Source organism: Phaseolus vulgaris, chromosome 11 (assembly GCF_000499845.2).
Source record: "Phaseolus vulgaris cultivar G19833 chromosome 11, P. vulgaris v2.0, whole genome shotgun sequence".
Lineage (NCBI taxonomy): Eukaryota > Viridiplantae > Streptophyta > Magnoliopsida > Fabales > Fabaceae > Phaseolus > Phaseolus vulgaris.
The window spans coordinates 45,669,803-45,687,753 of NC_023749.2; positions in this window are offsets into that span (position 1 = coordinate 45,669,803).

A 17,951-nucleotide genomic window follows, 5' to 3' on the forward strand; every position below is an offset into this window, starting at 1 on the left:
TGATTTCTCTTAGTTGATTAACAACCATGAGCGTAAAACAATTTATTTATACTCCAATCAGTTAGTCAAAACATTTAATACAAGAGCCAAAATCAATTTAAATCATTTAAAATAGTTTAAAGCCACTTAACAGAATTCTGTTAAAGTTTTCAGAAAATCAATCGATTGAAAACACAAATCAACTGATTGCATTGGTTTGACATCAAAGTCAAGCTTTTTCAAATCCTTTACAAAATACACTAAGTGTAAAACAACCGGTTGAATAAACATTTCGATAGGTTGAATTTTCACTTTCTTTAGAAAATACATCTTTTCCAAAAGGATTGAAATAAAACAACCTTGGATCATTACAAAGAGTGGATTAACAAATTCAAACACATCTAGACATACACAGACAACCAACATCAAGGATCTTCATGCATTCCATTTGGATTTGGAGACATCAAAGCACCTTGTTCAACACAAACCAAATTTAATTGGCTCAAGCAATTTTGAAAACATTTGTCATTTTTGCTTAACTATCTTTTATTTCTCTTATATAAGTCATAAAATTCAATTAAATCTTTTTAAAAATTATCAATTTGTGAATTAGAAGTGATTACAACTTTTAAAGGTCTATATTTGTTTAAGATTATGCAACTTAAGTGTTCAAACCAATTTATTCAATTGATTTGTGAAATTTAATGTTCTTTAACTATTGTTGATATTTTCTAACTACGTTAAAAGTATAAATTTATGCATGATAGAATGATATTTTGATGAATGAGATGAAATGTGAACCATGGGGGATGTGATCGAAACATAGTGTTTTCAGGAAAGGAAATATCATGTTGAGATTGTTAGGATGATGTATTGATTTATGAGTACTTTGTGAAAGAGACAATTCTGACTCTACTCATATCTTGGATTACATAGATGAAGAGTATTAGGTGATGAGAGTCGAAGGGGGTTCATATGACTAAGTCTGAGGTTTGAAAGAACTTATCAGAGCATATCATATAGATTTACCTTGACATACAAGATGATTTGGTATTGATATTCTTAAGTGCATGGTTGTGTGGATTCACAACGGGTAGTATGACAAGTGCGGGTCTCTGAGTGCTAATTTCAATACACGGATCTTTCAAAAGTAGTGTCAAATGTTTGTGTGATTTCTGGCATGAGTGATGTGAAACATGTGATTGAGATTGAATAATTCAAATCTAAATTTTTATTGAAGGCTTAAAAAGAATCACTAGCTTATCATGCTTTCTTGTTAGTAATGTTTTTTAAAAATTTACGATGATCGTATGTTGTACTTGAGCAGAGGATATTGCAGGATTTGAGACATCATAGTGAAAATGATGAAATTTTCTTTTTAGTTTTGTTCCTGCCGGTTGATTCGAAACGCCTTCGTACGTCTATGTCATGCTTACGTCCAGAGTCCTTGCGTTCGCGTATGCTTTCCCTGTGATGAACACCTGAAACACAAAGACAATGGGTGCCCTAGCGACCGTTTGCACTCCAACGCTCAAGTCAGTACTAGGGCTAGGAAACACCAAAAACTGTATACTCTTGCTCTTGTGTGTGTGTAACGGCGCAAGAGAATTCTCCCCTTTGCCAAGTTTGATAACTTACTATTTATATACTGAAACTAGGGTTACCTGTTTACCTGAAATGGGCCTTTCTGATGGGCGGGCCTAGCACTGTTGTTACCTTACTCTTAGGATAACCTAGCGCGTGGGGTCCTTAACTGGAGTGCAACCTCTGATGGGATGACCACCTGGATGCTCCTCGTGCACCTGATCTCTATGGTCACCCACCTCTGAGACTACCTTATGTTCACGTGCCATGCATGCAGCTCGCCCCTGATTGTGACCCTTGCAGGCAATATTCCTCTAGTGGCTCTGTACTTTGTGTCACGCCTGAACGCGTCGTCCACTCTACACGCATGGGGACTTGTGATCTAGGCTTCTCCCTTACTGATAACTGGTGTGTGATCTGGGATCCACTTCTCGTGGCCCATCTCTACTGTTTGGGTCTCCGATGCCCAACCTCTCCACACTGTTTAGTGGCAAGTCGATACATCCTGATGACCGATGTCTGACCACTCTTGGCTCCTTGGCGCACGTGCTTTGCGAGGTACTGACCCGCGCTGCTCGTGAGACCCGCTTACGTGGCACCAACATTACCAGTGGTTAGTCAACGCCTGGAGACCGGTCGGTACAAGTTCTTTGATGTTTTATTGGCAATGTAAATATTTGAAAACATATAAGATTTTATGATATAATAGTATGCTCATGTAAATTTTCTTTATATATTAAACATTATGACATAGAAATTTGATAAGATAAATAAGGATATTATAATAATAATAATAATAATTATTATTATTATTATTTTTTTATAGTAATAATAATTATTTAATTATAATTATTAGTAATTTATTTTATTTTATTATAATTATAATTATAATTACTTTATTACATTATAATTATTATTATTATTATTTTATTAAATTAGTTATTATTATTTTATTTCATTATAATTATTATTACTTTATTTTATTATAATTTTTACTACTTATGTTCAATATTCTTCTCTGAGTATTATCTATACAAATAAAATAAAATAAAATGCAACACAAAATATTTTATCTTATCTGTTATATTTTACATGTATTTTTATGGTTTGATTCAATAAGAAATATTTTTTTTCTTTTTTTTATGAATAATATCAATACAAATGAAATAAAAGATGGAACATAAAATATTTTATTTCATATATTGTATTTTACATGTATTTTCATGAATTGTTAGAATCTAATTCAAATGATTAAATAAATAATAATAATTAAATAAAAAGGATATTTATAACACCCCAGAAAATACATTTAACTATTAGAATACAAGTTCTACCAATTTTTATACAAACTTGGAGTTTTTCAAAATATTTCTATTAAAAGATTTTTATTTATAGAAATACAAACATTAACAATATAAGGTTTAAAAACTACATCCTAAAGCCCTCTAGAACCTTCAACACCTGTACAATTATCTGCTCATGTACATAGTACAATCATTGTACTTCACAGCACAAAACAGGTAAGCTAGTGAAAATAAATTTTTATAATATACACAATTAAATCAAAAGAGAAAACCAAATTACATGGATTAATTTATCAATTATTCAATCTTCTGCAAATTCCAACATAAAACAATCACATAGATCTCACATGGATCTACATATCTAGGATATTCAACAAACAATGTCTCCTAGAAGACTCGTATTAAGTAAGTCCTACTAGAGACTAACACCTGATCCAAAGATTACCAGCGAATCCAAGAGAAAGGATCAGGGTAAGTTTAATACAATCCAAGTCATGCATCTCATATGTCACGGTGTGCATGAACTCCTCCATCAGCTTCTCACCAATTGATATCTTAGTCTATGTGAGTTAGATAATTAGTAAAGCTCGGAGATCTCTGTTACAACATAGGCATCAATAATTAATACACAACAAACATCAGTCCATACATTATCCCAAATGTATGAATTCAATTCCATACAATTTTCATCATACAATATCATTCAAAAACACAATCCACAGTATTTAAAATCTTATTTAACATAAAAAATAACACTTAAATATTAAACCATTAAAATCTAATATTTTTACAAGTTTAAACAATATATAAACAAACAACATTCATGCAAGATAAATTGAATATTGGGACCACGTCCCCTTCACATCCATATTTTTTAGCCTATGGTACTATTAAAAATTAAAGTTAGCTTCCCTTACCTTAATTATTTGCTTTCCAAGCAACCTCTAGAATTTTAGCCTCTCAGTTTGGATAAACTTTAAAATATAAGGCCTAATGCAAGTTATCCAAACATAACAAAAATTCAGTATATAATAGAATAATTTGAGAGAATTACTTTTCTCAATTGACCCCACAAAGATTAATGACTAAATCATAGAGAAAAATAGAGAATAAGGGATCTTTAGAGTAAAAAGGAACTTACTTTGTTTGAAAATCTGATCAGATAGAAATGTACCCTGACTCCTCAGCTACACCATGGCATGATCAAATTTTGGAATAGATAAGGTATGAAAGAGAAATTGAAGAGAGAAGGGAGAGGGAGAGAGAAAAAGGAAATAAAAGAAGGTGAGAGGGGGGGGGGGGGTCTGTTGCTATCTCGGGTCTTAGTATCCCCAACAACAACAAAAATTGTCCTAAAAATTTAGCTTACCAAGAAATATTAGGATATTATTCTCTTATCTTCTCTTTTATTTTTCAAGTGGAATCACATCATATGAGATTTCACAGTTCTTTGACTATGTCAATGTTTCTACCATGAAGTTACCTTACTTGAAAATCCAAAATTTTAATTGCTTCACTTTAAAGAGAGATCTTTTATTTAACTAAATCAGAAACTAGAAGATGATTGTGACCAATTATATATATTTCCTTAGTTATGATACACGAAAAACAAGATGAATATTGGTTAACAGAAGAGATAAACAATAATACCTATTCTCTTGAGAATGTCGTAAGAACCTATGAACTTTGGACTCATCTTCTTAGACATGATTCCTCTCCTTACACTAAGGAATGACGTAACTCTCAAAAGATCATGATTACCCATAGAGAAATTTAAAGGTCTTCTTCATTTATTTGCATCAATGTCTGCCTAATCGAAGATGTCTTAAGTCATCATAGTTCTCAAAATTTGGCTTACAATTACTGATGACTGAAGTGATGGAAATTACGCTAAGTTTTTTTTTTCATGACCAACTTTCTCCTTGTGCATATCAATGAATGCTTTAGTGTCTTTTCCTCTATCTTGAATAGATGATCTACGTCAACCTCATGATCTTTAAGTATTTTGCAATATTTCTGCTGAAAGGTTCTTGTCAAATTGTCTAAAAGTTTTGATGAGACATAACTCATTGATCCACAACTTTGTTGTATTCTAACATGAACATATACATCTCACACCAACCTCTCCACAAGCATATATCTAATAACACTCATGTTATCCAATCCAAGCTTATACTAATATAAGCAACACCAAGATCCAAAGAAATGGAATTTATAGAACCTTGAGATATGTATAACTAAATCAAAATGAATTCTTCCCATATTTATTGGGAGAACCTCTTTTACTTTCTAATAGTCATATGTGGGTGTCAATATCACTGACTCATTTTGTTTTTCAATATCAAGCGATAATACTCTCATATTTAGAAGGACGTGCAACATCAATTACTAAAAACCTCTGCTTAAAACTAAGAGTAAGATCTACCACCATCTCATTCCACCCAATACCATGTGCTAAAGGATTCATTCTCACCCTTATGAAAAGGTAAGAATAACACATCCAAACACAAACTTCCTTAACATTAGTTACATTACCCAATGTCACATCTTCACCACTTTTGTCAAACTCATACCTCTTAGCTCACCCAATTATCTGCATAACCTCAAGCATATAATTCTCTTCCATAGGTAGAACATGCGTAGTCTTCATTAATCCATCCCATATTACTCATAGAGTCAATTTTCTTCACTGTATATGACAAGTAGGTGATAAAATTCTTGGAAATATTATTTCACTTCCATCTCGGGAATGTCAAACTATGTTAACATACTTCCTAGTCATTATTTATTCGACCTTTGATTTTTTTTTTGAAAGATAAACAAGTAACTACATACTTGACTTTAACTTCTTTCGTACCATGTCACCAAATAAACTTCCTGAAATCTTGATACTCTTGGATCATACTTAGATGTCATTGAACTTGCTTTCATGACTCTTAGATGACCCATCTACAATTTTTTCATCCTTGACGCACATATTTTGTTTTAAAATCTTAATATACCATTAGTTTCCCACAAAGAACTTTTTAGTTTCACCAGTACATAATAATCTTAGAATAATCTTCAAATTTAATTTCACCAATTTCCTTACTCTCACTTTTTCTAAAAACTCGTTAGTTATAACAAATGCACGACAACTTCCAAATTTAAACTGTTGAAACTTCCACTAAAATCCAACCATATAATCTTAAATGTTTATACTTATGTCTCCTCGTGACTTTTACCATCTGCAACAACATTTCCTTTCCCAGGATACTACTTCCACTAAAACTAATAATCTTTCAAAACTCCATCCATCTTCTCCAAAAGGAATTATGCATCGTTCATTACTCAATCTACCATAATCCATATTCCATTATGTACTCTCATTATCTATGGAAAAGGAACCACACATATAACAACACAACTTTATTTCTACTTAGTCACATCCAATGGTTGTAACATTATCCCAGGTCTTTGATACTTCACTCAAGTCTTTTATAGGTTCTGACAAACAAGGACCTATGGAGCCACTTTCTCTTTATGTTGAACCATAAAAAAACTTCTTCAAATATTATCTTAGTTATGCGTGATGCACATTAAATCATTTTTATAACTTTTATACTAGACTATGTTCTTTAACGTCTTGTTTGCAAATACAACAACTTATCCTAAACCTCATAATTCCCCCTTTACTAACATAATGAAATTCTCAGTCCACTTAGTTCTTAATTCTCCATTAATTTGAGTCTTTAACCCTTACATCTGACACTTGAAATGTCTCCTTGCTCATAGCAGTTTCAACAAATTTTTCCTTCCTAGATGATACACAAACTTGAAATTTTACTCCCTTAATAACTTCACCAATCTCTTTTATCCCATCTCTAGTCTCTTTTGATCAAACAAGTACTTAAGAATCTTACAATATTGAATGCAACTATCAATCTCCTGTAACAATAAATTAAATCCACATAACTTTTTGTTTTCATGCTAGTCTTGTAACAAAATCGTTACTCACTCTTATCGATCATATTTGGATCTATAGTTTGTCTTATACACATCTTTGACTTTTTACTTAAAGTTTTGGATACCCAAATCTCGTGTCTATTTGGAAAACATTGATGTTTCATGCAACTTGATTCATCATGGCGTGATAAGATTTTAAAATAAATAAGGTATGGAAGAGAAATTGAACAAAGAAGAAAGAGGGAGAGAGAAAAAGAAAAAGAAAAAAAAAAGAAGGTGAGGGGACGAATTTTGTGGGTGTCTCGAGTCTTACAATATCTATTATTAAATTTTTAGAATTGATTTTATCTTTAAAAGTAAAGATTTCCATTAGATTCAGGATGTTATTTATATAAATAGTAATATTTTTTTTCCAGTGATTGATTTTTTTTTAATATTATTATTACTTAATTACTACTTCATTTTATTATAATTATTATTACTTTATTTTCTTATATTACAATTAATTTATTATGCTATAATCATTTTTACTTTATTTTCTTATAATTATTTTTACTTTATTTTATTATAATTTTTATTACTATTTTATTATAGTTATTATTACTTTCTTTTTTATAAGGCAAAGAAATTTTAGGAGCATGGTGTTGATGTTGGCGCCTCTCATCAAATTGGCTCAATCTTCATTCTTCATATTGAGTGAAACTCCTAGTAGTTTAAAAAAAAGTATATATTGTGGCGATTATTTTCGTATAAACTGATGTTTATAACCGTCACAATATACGCTTGTGGCGATTTCCCAAACCGCCATAGAACTGGCCGCCACAAGGTTTAATGTGGCAGTTTTACGCTACCCGCCGCAACACCCGCCACTTTAAACATAGTGTAAGTAGTGGCAATTTTTATATGTAAGTAGTGTCAGTTATAACTGTTGCAATTTACCTTCAATGAAGAAGATTTTGGCGCCATAATATACGTAAGTAGTGGTGTTTTTAACTGACGTAATTTTAATTTTGAATAAATAAAATTTAACCACCACTTTTTTATAATTTGTTTTATACAATTATAAAATTTAATCACCAATTTTTCATAATAAAATAAAATAATGTATAAAGTTATAATCATTCATTTCATTGAAAATTAAACCACATTTAATAATGTTCAAAAGTTTATATATAATTAAAAATTAAAACACATAAAAAAGTAAGAAAGTGAGATATTGCTCAACACTTGATTCTATATTACACTAAGCATCCAAAACTATATAATAGTAGGAAAAAAAAGCATCTCCTACATTACAAATATTTAGTAGGTTTCTTAAACATAACAAAATAATAGTGAAGACATAAAATTGTCTTCACGTGTAATTTTAGTCATTTTTAGTGTCAGCCATATCCTAAGCACATAATAATATAATAATAATAATAATTTGAAGGATACCTCATATATATATATATAGTCATACCATAAATGTATTTGTATAGGATGAAATGATACTTTGCCATTTGAATGTTTCCGGTTTAATTTACCTACCCTTTTGATGACCTTCTAAATTTATTTATAGAGTAAGAATCAAATTACAGGTATGAACAAATTTTATTAATTATATACTAAAGTACGTTTTCTATGATCAAACTAAGTGTTCCTTATGAAGCAATTCATTCAATATTCTTACTTCAGAAACTCTGAATAATAGAAGGTCAAAATAGAGATCCTACAATCATTTAAGAAAATCTCCATAATAATGGATAAAAAGACTACCTCATCCGCAATCCTCTTTGCTTTTTGCAATGTTGGTGCTGAAAGTTGTTTGCATTGCAACCCCAACATTAAACCTTAAAGTATAGTTTGATGGTGCCAAATGGATGGGTCTCAATAGAGTTTTTTTTTATCCAGTCTTGCCACTGTTCAGCCTCATAATGGGTACGAGCTAAATATAAAAGTATTTGAGAGTCTTTGTTATGATAAAACTTCTGCAAGCAGTTTTGGTCCTGCATATAATAAAAAAAAATCATCAGCATTCGATTATTGTCATAAAGACAAGGAACTCTTAAACAATAAAGAGATGGAACCTAAAGAAAGGATAACTTCACCATTTTCACAGTCAAAGCAAAATTCTCCTAAGAAAATGAAAATACAATTCAAATCACATTTGTACTGAACCTAACACGGTGAATTCATAAAGAAAAATTAAACTCCTGACGCACTTAAATTGCAGTCATTATCCCCATGGCACATCATGTGCAACATTGCTAATTTGGTAGAGCTCAATTTCATTTCAATCAGGTAGTTACAAAAACTTAAAAATCTTATAATATATGAATAAAAAATGAAAAATATTAACAAGAAGCAAATAATCAAATTGAATATACAACAACAAAAAAATGAGACAATTACTGAACATAACGATTACAAAGAATACAAGGCATAATTTATCTTGGAAATGGAATGTGTAGAATGGATCAAGCGCGAAAGCAATGTCCTCATTTTACGATAATTAAAAATTGAGTTGACGCCTCGGCTCTTGGTCCGCAACTTCCTCATCATACTTGAATGATACTGTGCAAGCCGACGGCTGTTGCGACGATGACGATTGAAATTGTTGCGAGGATGTGTCCTTCAAATCGGTAGCGATGGTAAACAAAACAAATGATGATGTGTGAAGGGAAGGTTTCGCAGAGTGTTAGGTTTTGCGGAGAGTGATGGTGAAGTGAGAGGGTGCGAGGGTGAAGATTTTGCGAGAGTGAAGATTTCAAGAGAGTGGAGGTTTCACGAAGGTGAAGGTTTCGCAGGGGTGAGGGTTAAGTGTTTGTGGTGAGAGTGAGGGTTTTGCGCAGAGTGAAGAGTGAAAGGAAGAGTTTGAGGGTTTTGAGCAGAGAAGAGTGGTGAGTGAAGGGTTACATGAGAGTGACTGGAGAGTGAAGAGAGTATGAGGAGAGTGAGAGGTTTAATGAGTGAAGAGGGTTCCAAGTCAAATTCGGTTCAGAGACAAATTAATGAGGTTTTTGAAAAAAAAAATTAGAAACGAGAAATTATATGGAGGAAAAGAAAAGGCGGGAGAGTGTGTATTTCGAAGAAAAATTGTGACAGTTTAAAATGACACTTTTTGAAGGATAATTGTGGCGGTTATTAAAATGTCATATTATACGGATATTTATGATGGTTATTAATAACCATCATATTAAAACCGCCGCTATATACACAATTTTTTGTAGTGGCTCTTCTATGCTCCCACCTCCTTGGTTGTCTTACTTGAGCGATTTCAAGCCTTTGGAGTCTCTCCTCCATTTGCCTCATCTCCTCCTCCCTTTGTGCTAGGGACCTTTTTGTCGCCGCCAACTCATCCATAAGGAATGCCTTTTGGGGAGATTGGGGTTTTGATGATTCCCCTTAAGAAATGTGAGTCATAATTCACAAGTGAACAAACAATTAGTGAAACAATTAGAAAACACTCTCTTAAGTTTGCGTCATTTTTGGTGAAAAGAAATCAAGAGGAGAACACTCAAAACATTCAAAATGAATTTTATCCTCTCAAAAAGATCTTTCTTGGTGTTGAAAAATTTCTCAAGTGAAAGAGGACAAATCCAAACACACTTGATCTCAAAGAACCACAACAAAACTTAAGAAATTTGAAAAGGCAATCAAGAAAAGCTCAAAACAAGAAAGCTAAACCAAGTTTGGGGAAAAAGATTATGACAAAACTTGAAAAGGAAGACAAGCAAGAAAAAGGCACAAAAAAAAATCTAAGATAACTACTAAACTTTTAAAAATGAAGCTTTCTTTAGAAATTTGTCAAAGCAAAAGGAAAAAAAATTCCACAAGGTTGAAATCAATTTGCCAATCAAGATGAACCCAAAATTTTGAAAATGTTGCTCTTTGAAATATTGGAACACAAAATAGCTTGCACAAATTCCCTTTTCTCTTCTCTTTTGTTTTTATATTTGTTCTTGGATTATGAGAATGAAATGTCCATAATTTTGACCATGCATATTTTCATATAACTCCAATTTTCACAAAAAGTTTGGGTTTCAAAATAATTGATCACTTGAAATCTTTTGTTCGGAACTGAAATCTACTTCTACTAAAATAAGTTTCTAATTACTTGTAAACTTTCACAATTAAAAGAAAGTATGTAGAGGCAAAAATATAAGGACTCCTAGAACACTAGAGAACATATGACTCAAGGCAAAGAAACAAGAACAATAAAAGACATAAAGGAACATTCAAAAGCCGAAACAATGTTATTGAATAAGGTAAATGCCGAATTTAAAAGCAAACAAGTAAAGGGTTGAAATTAAAAGTGCATGTGAATGAAATGTCCATAGTTTTGACCATGCATATTTTCATATAACTCCAATTTTCACAAAAAGTTTGGGTTCAAAATAATTGATCACTTGAAATCTTTTGTTCGGAACTGAAATCTACTTCTACTAAAATAAGTTTCTAATTACTTGTAAACTTTCACAATTGCAAGTATGTAGAGGCAAAAATATAAGGACTCCTAGAACACTAGAGAACATATGACTCAAGGCAAAGAAACAAGAACAATAAAAGACATAAAGGAACAATCAAAAGGCGAAACAATGTTATTGAATAAGGTAAATGCCGAATTTAAAAGCAAGCAAGTAAAGGGTTGAAATTAAAAGTGCATGTGAATGAAATGTCCATAGTTTTGACCATGCATATTTTCATATAACTCCAATTTTCACAAAAAGTTTGGGATTTAAAATAATTGATCACTTGAAATCTTTTGTTCGGAACCGAAATCTACTTCTACTAAAATAAGTTTCTAATTACTTGTAAACTTTCACAATTAAAAGCAAGTATGTAGAGGCAAAAATATAAGGACTCCTAAAACACTAGAGAACATATGACTCAAGGCAAAGAAACAAGAACAATAAAAGACATAAAGGAACATTCAAAAGCCGAAACAATGTTATTGAATAAGGTAAATGCCGAATTTAAAAGCAAGCAAGTAAAGGGTTGAAATTAAAAGTGCTTGTGAATGAAATGTCCATAGTTTTGACCATGCATATTTTCATATAACTCCAATTTTCACAAAAAGTTTGGGGTTCAAAATAATTGATCACTTGAAATCTTTTGTTCGGAACTGAAATCTACTTCTACTAAAATAAGTTTCTAATTACTTGTAAACTTTCACAATTAAAAGCAAGTATGTAGAGGCAAAAATATAAGGACTCCTAGAACACTAGAGAACATATGACTCAAGGCAAAGAAACAAGAACAATAAAAGACATAAAGGAACATTCAAAAGGCGAAACAATGTTATTGAATAAGGTAAATGCCGAATTTAAAAGCAAGCAAGTAAAGGGTTGAAATTAAAAGTGCATGTGAATGAAATGTCCATAGTTTTGACCATGCATATTTTCATATAACTCCAATTTTCACAAAAAGTTTGGGATTCAAAATAATTGATCACTTGAAATCTTTTGTTCGGAACTGAAATCTACTTCTACTAAAATAAGTTTCTAATTACTTGTAAACTTTCACAATTAAAAGCAAGTATGTAGAGGCAAAAATATAAGGACTCCTAGAACACTAGAGAACATATGACTCAAGGCAAAGAAACAAGAACAATAAAAGACATAAAGGAACATTCAAAAGCCGAAACAATGTTATTGAATAAGGTAAATGCCGAATTTAAAAGCAAGCAAGTAAAGGGTTGAAATTAAAAGTGCATGAAAGTAAAGACAAGAATTTAAAGGTACTTGAATGTAAAGACAATGAATTAAAGATGCAACAAAGTAAAGTGTCAATCAACTCTAAACAAGATAAGCTAAAAAACCGAAGCTCTGAATGCCACATGATGTGAGTTGATTTTTAGATGTTTTCATTTATGGTGACACTTTTACTTAAGATTGGGATTTTTAACAATTAATGGTGAGGGCCTAAGGAAGATTTCCACTGGACACGAACTTAACCAAGTGGTTAAGTAAGTGTGAATGTGCACTTCACAGAGGCAAAGATGAAAAACAAGATATGGTGAGAATGAGATGCAATCGCGGAATTGAAAATGGGCACAAGGTAACATCAATGGTGGTCATAGCCTCCCAAATGATGCACCATACTCATGATTATGAGTGAAACCCAAGAGCAACAAAGAAGAGAAACTAAGAGTCAAACACATAAAATGGAATGGAGAAATGGAAAAGAAAATGGAATGAGAAAACTTATGATGGTGGGTGAGAAATGTATCGCCACTTGGAGGGTGATGTGTTCCAAGATGAGTATGTTGGCCACCACTTGAGAACTTCCCAAATCACTCAAGATAAGGCCTCAAACCTAAGAGAACATAAGCCTCACTGAGCGCTCACACAATTTGTGCAAAGTTTCTTTACTTCATTCAAATTCAACTTCTAAAATACAACGAGGTAGACATCCTATTTATAGGTGAAGGAGCCTTGGAGAACAAGCATGAAGGGTAGGATGGGAAACACTAAAAAAGGGGTAGCCTTAGGGTTTGACTAAGTAAAATCCGCACCCTAGGCTTGTCCTTCTAGAAACTAGGTTAAAATCCCTTCCTAAAGGGTTAGGAACAAGCTAAAATGCTAACTACACCCCCTATTATGCTAAAGACACCTTATTCTAGCCTATCTTTGCTATTTGGACCCCTAAAGAGAGCCCAAATTATTTACAATATATTTTTATCTTATAAGAAGACCAGTAGGAAGAATATTTGGTGCTTTGGTTTATGCCCATCTCCTCTGGTCGGGTCCATGAGATCCTTGGTGGGGTCTTGAATTGTTTGTTGAGATGACTGCTTTCCATGTGCTTTGTCTTTTGCTTCCTTGGTCATCTTCATAGCTACTTGGTTTGTATCACCTTTCTTTTCTCTTTTCTTGCTTGCTCCTCTTTCTTTATTCTCATTGTTGGGGCAATCAACTTTAATATGACCCTGTTCACCACAACCAAAGCAGGTATATTTGTTAAAGTTGAAATCATTGAGTTTCTTGCTATTATACCGTCGAAAGATTGATATTTGTTGTTTCTCTTCAGGAATTTGTTGAATTTCTTGGTCAACAAGCTTAGTGTTTCTCCTTCACTATCATCACTTGAGTCTTGATAGTTTTTGTGTTCAGTAGCCTTCAGGGCAATGTTTTTCACATGGTTATCCTCATTTTCTTAAACATTCAGGTTGTTCATCTCTAACTCATGTTCTCTGAGCTTCCCAAACAGTGAGGTGATGACTTTTTACGGCAAGTGCACCGCTTTGTTAGAAGTAATAATTGTCCCTAAGGAGAGATATTGATCCCATAAGGAACAATGAATTATCAAGTACAATAATTGCTAAATATAGAACAAAATAATTAAAAGTGTATTGAAAGTGGTTGTGTTGAAGATGATCAATAAGAAAACAGACAAAGAGTTAGTTGTTTCAATTGGAAAATTAGGGATTAGGTTTCATCTCTCTCACTCTCATGTATTTTGATTAGTATGTCAATATTAAGTTCTTTGATTGAAATTGATGCCCATATAAAAATCATTTATATCGATTCCTCGCATATAAAATCCTTAAGAATGTCCCCTAACTATCGATCCCTCGCATAATTATAAGAACAACTTAGAATGAAGCTCAGACGTTTAATAGCAATTAACATTTCAAGTCTATTCCTAGCACTCAAATATGTTAAGTATTGTTGTTTAGGTCTGAACCCTAAAAATACATCCCGGTCAGATTTAAGATTCTCAATTTGTCAAGGAAAATTAAAAGTAAAACAACAATACCAATAATCAATCAAGAACTGAATATTAATATATAAAATATCACCTCAATACATAAGAGTTTGAGCAGATTACTCCCAATCCCAAAGTGTAGAATTAGCCACGCATACTTCTAGCACCTTTCATTCTCCCAATTGGGTTACAATTCACTCTATGGTGTTTTACTCTCAATCTGACACGTTGAGCCTCTAGCCCCCTATTTATCCTAATTTTCTAGGGTTAGGTTGCTTTATGTGTCGCGCTAATGGGCTAAGTGATAAAACATAAAAAAATGCCCAATCTTTCTTTGCATTCTGGGACCTTCTAGCTTTCTCTTTTTAGCTTAAATTATTCTCCTTTACTCCAAATATGCAATTAACACCAAATTTGAGAATAAAATGCTCTTATTCAATAAAGCTCATAAAAAATGCAAAAAGGTATAAATTCATAAATTAAGGATTATTTTATATGTAAATTAGCAATAAATCCTCATAAGTGCCTATATTTTAATATAAAATATTACTGAAATTAGGCACTTATCATGAGGCAGTGGTTATAGAGGTTAAATCCTTAGACTCAGAGATAACAATGATCTTGGGCTACCAAGATCTGTCTAGGCACTTGAGGATTTTGATGTTGAGTTCCTCTTTTTCAAACATCTTCCTAAGACTCACGAGGTGGTTGACAATATGGGTAAACCTCTTTTGTACCTCAACAATTGTCTCCCCTTTCTGCATCCTAAACATCTCATATTCTTGGATGAGAGCATGCTTCCTTGCTCTCTTCACGTCATTTGTTCCTTCATGAGTGACTTCTAAAGTATCCCACAATTCCTTTGCTGATTCACATTGAGACACCCTGAAAAACTCATTAGAACTTAAGGCAAATGCAATAATATTCTTTGCAATACAGTCATATTGAGCCTTTTTGCTTTCATGCTCAGTCCATTGGGACCAAGGTTTTTTTCAGAAATCACTTTATCATTTTCAAGCATAGGAACAAAAGGACCATTTTTAATTGCATCCCAAATTCCTTTATCAATTGATTATACAAAGATTTTCATACTTACCTTCCAAAACTGGTAATTTACACCACAAAACAGAGGTGGTCTATTAATAGATGCACCTTCCCCAAAAGGTAGTTTATCAGCCATGAAAATCAAAACTTTAATGATTTCAAGAACCTAACTCTTGATGCTAATTGTTAGAATTGTAGGCCTTAAACAAGAGGGGGAGGGGAGTGAATTTGTTTTAAAAGATTTTCACAAACTTTGAAGGTATAAAGAAAGCCAATGAAGAATCAAAGAGAAAGGAATCAAGTTAGCCAAGAAACAAATCTGTTTTATTATATTTCCAGAAATTCAATTGGTTGTTTATGCGATTCAACCGGTTGTTTTTATCAGCAGTTAAAAAAACAAGTCAAAACAGATTTAAATGAGATTAATGATAGAAAGAATCACACATCAGATTTATATTGGTTTCTTATACCAAGAGCTACATCCAGTCCCCAAAAACCATTGGGTATTCCACTAAGCAATCAACAACCTTGATTACAAATCACACACCAAAGAGGTGATCTTGAACCCTTCAATAACACACACCTCCTTTGGCAAACAACACACTACAGATCACAGAACACCCTCTGGATTTGCACACAATACGTTTACAAAATTACAGTATACAAGAGAGAATAAGAATTGATCACACCCGATATAGATTAAGCTCAAAAGTTACAAAGCAATCCTATTCCACTCTTAGCAAAATTCAAAGCTTGAGGCAAATCTTGGAGAAAACTGATTTGAAAGATGTTAATATGATATTTTAACTACTAGGAGCGTAAAACAGATTATTTAAACTCCAAATAGCTGTTAAAAAACATTTAATGCAAAAGCCAAATCAGTTTTGAATCAATTAAAACAGATTTACCTAACTTAACAAATTCTGTTAAGGATTTTAAAAAAACAATCGGTTGAAACGTTGAAACAAACGATTGAATTGGTTTGACAACAAGGTCAACCAATTTCAAGCTTTATCAAAACCTGTTTCAAAAACACTAAGTGTGAAACAACCGATTGAAACGATAGAACAACTGGTTGTTTTCCCACTTCTTTGTAAAAAACTCTTTTTCAAAAGGATTTGATTTAAACCAACTTTGGATCCTAACTAAGAGTGGATTTACAAATTCAAACTACCCAAAACCAACATACACAAGCAACAACAAGGCCTTCAACCAATCTTCATGGATTTGGAGACATTAAAGCTCTTGTTCAACACACTCATGACTTAACCAAGTATTCTTTCAAAATCCACTTCTGGCTTAATTGGGTATTCTTTGAATAACAGTCACTTATAGCTAATAACCGAGTATTATTTGTCAAACAGTCACTCCTGGCTAAAAAGAATGTATTCCTTGTGTTTGAGTAGCTTGATAGGTGAATGGACTTATCTCTCATTGGACGAAGTGCATTTACTTAAAATAGTGTAAAACACAGAGTTGTACAGAACATATAGACTTTTTTGAGGTTGATAAAGCAAGCGCTAGAGAGTTGCTGAAGCAAAACAATTTTAACTCTTCTTCTAAGAGATCATTTGATGTGTACATATCTTCTTGGTCACATGTAGGAAACAAACATTCCATGTCACATGTTAGCATAAGACTATATGTGCTGATCAAAAAAAAAAAAAAAAAACATAAGACTATATGAGTAAATATATTGTTTATTAGATGTAGAAAGAGACGGTACACTGTTGTATCGTCCAATAGATAACATATTTGTATCTTACACAATCTGTTATTGAACAAAAACTTTTATTTTAAAGACGAAACATGAACATATTTTATACTTTATTATATTTAATATTTAATGAAAATAATATTGAACTTTTCTCTAACATTAATTATTTTTTATGATTGTTATTAGACTATATATATATATAACATGTACTATTTTAACTTTTAATAACAATTATCTAAATATATACGAATACTTATTATCAATTCAAAACTTAATCATATTTATCATCATCAAAATAAAATATATACGAATACTTATTATCAATTCAAAACTTAATCATATTTATCATCATCAAAATAAGATATAATACGTAAAAGTTATTTAGTATGCTTGAACTTTCTAAGACTAATACAACATTCTCCATTACATATTTATGTGTTCATATTCAAGTGAACATACATTTGAATGGTTTTATGTGTTGGAGAAGATTTAAGTTAGAGAATCTTCAGCTTATGTTTTACAATAGAGAGGGTTAGAATGTGTTGTAGGTTACTCTATTTTGTGTTTTTTCTCTTTCTTTTCTCTCTTTGATCTTAACATAATCATTTCTTCTATTCAGAATAAATTAGAAAACCAATTTAGTGTATTTACTATGAAATCTAATCGTTAAAATAAAAAAAAACTAA